The 4,157-nt window shown below is 38.0% G+C and overlaps 1 pseudogene; it reads left to right on the forward strand.

The window, feature by feature from the left end:
• The first annotated feature begins 3,684 nt into the window (after positions 1–3,684).
• Positions 3,685–3,937, forward strand: LOC133364201 (small nuclear ribonucleoprotein F-like; annotated as a pseudogene).
• The last annotated feature ends 220 nt before the right edge of the window (positions 3,938–4,157 follow it).

Below are 4,157 nucleotides of genomic sequence, written 5' to 3' on the forward strand. Positions count from 1 at the left end.
TTGCATACAACAAGATACACATTCTGAAGTATACTGGCCTATTTCTACTATTACATATGGCACCACCCTTTGGAGAAACCGTATCATGCATTTTGATCAATAAATGAAAACTATTGAGATTTAAAATTGCATTGCAACTGCACAGGCGTAAGAACATAAGAAGGGCTTGGCTGATTCAGACCAAAGGCCCAAGCAATCCATCATTCTGTTCTCACAGTGGCCAACCAGATGCTAATGGAAGTCCACAAAGAGGACCTAAATGCAACAGCACTCTCTCCACTTGCAGTTCCCACCAATCGATACTGAGGAGCATACCACCTCTGATACTGAAAGTAGTACACAGCCATCATGATTGTGGGTCATTGATAGCCTTCTTATCCATTAATTTGGCTAATCCTCTTTTAAACCCATCCAAGTCATCACTGCATCTTGTGAGAGCAAATTCCATAGTTTAACTATGAACTATGAAAAAATACTGTACCTCCTTCTGTCTCTAGTCAACATTTAGCTTCGTTGGATGGCCATGGGTTCTGGATTCTAGTATTGGGCAGGGGAGGAGGCTTCTCCTTTTACACCTTCTCCATGCCATGAACAAACTTATACCCTTTTATCATGTCTTCTTTTATGATGTATGATGAAAATAGTTTATGATTTTAAAAGTTTATATACAAATTACCAGAAAATAATTTTTGTTTTCCTGATTATAAAAGATATTTCAAATTTTACATGATACAATATTAATGAAATAAAATGTCTCTTTGATTTTAAAAATAATATTTTATCAACATGAATGGCTGAACATTATCTTGTACTTTCTCATTCTAGAACATGGTAAACATATTCCATTTTTCATCTTCCTTCTCTAAAGCTGAAGATTTTGGCCAGTTTTATTATGAACACCAAAACCCAAAACCTTAAATAAGCACACAGTCATGAATGGTGGGTGACACAGTCACTCCCCCCCAATTTTTTTATTGCCATTAAATAATAAAAATGTATCAGTAAAAGTAAAGGTAGTTCATAAGTCATCCTGTCTTTTATATGCCTCAGAATTGATTTCTAGTAAGATAAAAACCTAGGACATTCCCAAGAAATGTGGAACAAATTTGCACTATTAGTGTTACATTTTCAGCACTTAACATTGACTGTTGCATATTTGATTAGCCAAGATGGAGTAAGATATCATCTAACATAATCTTATAAAAGCTCTTCCTGAAGTTTACGTAAAGAAGATAAAATTACGATGAACCCACTTGTGTGTCTTTCCTCATTCTTTGCAATTGCTTAATAGTGTGCTTTCTTTCTTTCTTTCTTTCTTTCTTGGATTACAATTTTTAGGAATTTCATAACAGATGTAATGAAATTCCCTCTTGAGGAGGATGACTGTTTATAACTTAATGATATACATGTGGGACACTTGCTACCTTAAACTATAACTAAGTGCCAAAGTAGTTGTTGATTACTGTTTCTGTGCTATCACGTAGGATACAAGATTCAATATACATACAATTATATCTTCTTCCAAAATGGCTTTTGTCCACAAATATTAATGTCTCTATAATTCACCAACCCAAGCTGGCCCGGTAAATGATATAATTTTTAACAGGGATATACAAACCTCCCTTGAGGAATTCAGCTGCTCTTAGCAACACTTTTATAGCTTCTCTCAAAATTCCTCAAATGTCATGCACAAGAAGTAACCTCCAAACTCACATTGTTGCATTAGATGGAATTCAGAAGCAAGGATATGAGGAATTACTTAGAGGGGGAAATGGTTAGTATTAAAAGTTTTTAAGGTTTTAGTCCAACTCCCCCTATGAACCTCTGCTGGTCTCTGCCTCTGGAGTGCACCAGCATCAGTCTGTTGGCATAGAGCTCCTCATTCTGCCCACTGAATGGCAACCAGAGGAAAGCCCCCCAAAAGATATTTCACGGATGGGAAGGGGTATCCTGAGCCCATCCTATTGCTGTCACATGATGGCACTGGACCCAATTCGGGCCTGATTTGCCTGCCCCCGTTCTACACCATCCAGCATGTACAGCAGGGCTGTGGATGTGGTGGTGCGCACCACTCTGTTAAGACTAGTCAGGCAGCAGCTGGAGTTATGATTGTACCCTTACCTTGGGACCCACATTCCCGAAGGACTGCCACTCACTATATCATCCTGTGCCCAAAGATTTTCAGAGAGGCTCTTCTCTGCATGCTAGTGTGAGATACATGTTATGTGGTGGTGCAGAAAAGGACCTTCTCTGTTGTGGCACCCAATCTATGGAATGCTCTCCCCTTGGAAGCATGTTTGGCAATGACACTTTTGTCATTTCGGCATCAGATTCCCACAGTGTTCCTCAGATGATTTGCTCAAATAGGAACTTGCAAATTTGCTTTTGAATTTCTCGTTAAGAGCAACATTGTTGGCAAGTCTAGTTTTGTACCTTCAGAGCCAAGGAATCCATGTGTTCATTAAGAGTGGGTTATTGTTACAACTGTTGTTTACAATGGTTCATAATAGATTCCAAACACCGAGACAGAGCAATGTTATTACAGTGGAAAAACAGAGAGAAGTTATCCCAGGTCTGCAAATTGTTACTGGAAAATGACTTAATCTGATGTCTAAAGGCTCTTTTTCTATACATAACCAAATGGGCTATGACCTCTTAATTCTTTCATGCCTTTCTAAAGAGATGTTTTTGGTTAAGAACGAATGGCAGATATTCCTCTGGGGGAAAGTCATTGCCAGCTCATACCCTTTTTTCTTTTTTTGTGGGTCATGAAAATACTTCTTCTTCTGTTCAGACACTTGGTGGGGGGAATAAAAGGCCAAAGTAACAAGACAAGACTAATTTCACTACAGTTTAAAGAATTGCAAGTCATTGACTTTAGAACAGACAATAAGCAACTGTTTAATTATTTAACTAAAATCAACTATAGTTATATACAACTAAATAGTAATGGGAGCAAATGTAAGTTTTACCATGCTGTGATCAGTCTTCTGTGATCTGTTGCACAATGGCAGAATCATTTAGAATACAGCATTGTTTTCTGAGAAAGGTAGTGTAATTTCTATAGGACTCTGCATTGGCAGAGTAGGTTAATGTGAAGTCCGTCAAAGTGGTTCCCTTCTGATGTTGTTGGACTTCAACTATGATCAGCCAGAATGGTCAATGGTCAGGGATGATGGAGCCAACAACATCTGGAGGACACCACATTGGCTACATTGTCCTAACAGAATACACAGAAGGGCAACCCAAAATCATCAAAGAATTGGAACACCTTCCCAATGAGGCATGGGTAAGCATTCAGGTATTTTCAGTTCAGAAAATATATGGCCCAGTGATCATGGCATAATTTGATAAATTCCTAAATCTTATGAATGTATACAATTATGAATGGCTTATGCACAGTAACAGGAACTAAGAGAACGGCTCTAATGGGGCCCAATAATAGTCTTCATAGTCTTCATCAAAGTGTAGGGAGGAAGCCAGACCATAAATAAACAAACAGGACAAACTTGAATTCTTAGTGCAGGAAGGTAAATACAACTTGATAAGTATTACTGAAACTTGATGGGAGGACTCCCATGCCTGGAATTCAGCAATTGAAGGGCATAACTTGTTCAAAAAGAACAGAAGGAACAGAAAAGGAAACAGAGTTATCACGGCCACCCTTTGCTTGGTCAGGTTGCTATGAGTTTGCCCCTCAATCCAAAGCCCTTCCTGAACATGCTGATTGGGAAGCCAGTGATAGTGAAACTGAAGTGGGGAATGGAATACAAAGGCTTCCTTGTCTCCATCGATAGCTACATGAATAAGCTTGCAAATATAGAAGAATATATTGATGGTGCACTATCTGGACACCTTGGGGAAGATAAGGTGCAATAATGTCCATTATATAAGGGGTGTGGAAGAAGAAGAAGAAGATGAAGAAATGAGAGAATAACTATTTTGGGGAAAAAGCCTTTTTTAACTGTGTTTTCTTAAATGTAATGTTTGTCATATGTTCTAGTAACATTTTTTCTGGCCAAAATGAATATTGTTGCTGAAGAAAAAGGATCACTATTCATGAAAAATAAAGATGCTATTTCTGACAAAAAGAAAAGGAGGCAGAGTCACACAATATGTTAAAAATATATATCCCTGTATAGAAATACAGGAGGATG

Source organism: Rhineura floridana, chromosome 9 (genome assembly GCF_030035675.1).
Source record: "Rhineura floridana isolate rRhiFlo1 chromosome 9, rRhiFlo1.hap2, whole genome shotgun sequence".
Taxonomy (NCBI): Eukaryota; Metazoa; Chordata; class Lepidosauria; order Squamata; family Rhineuridae; genus Rhineura; species Rhineura floridana.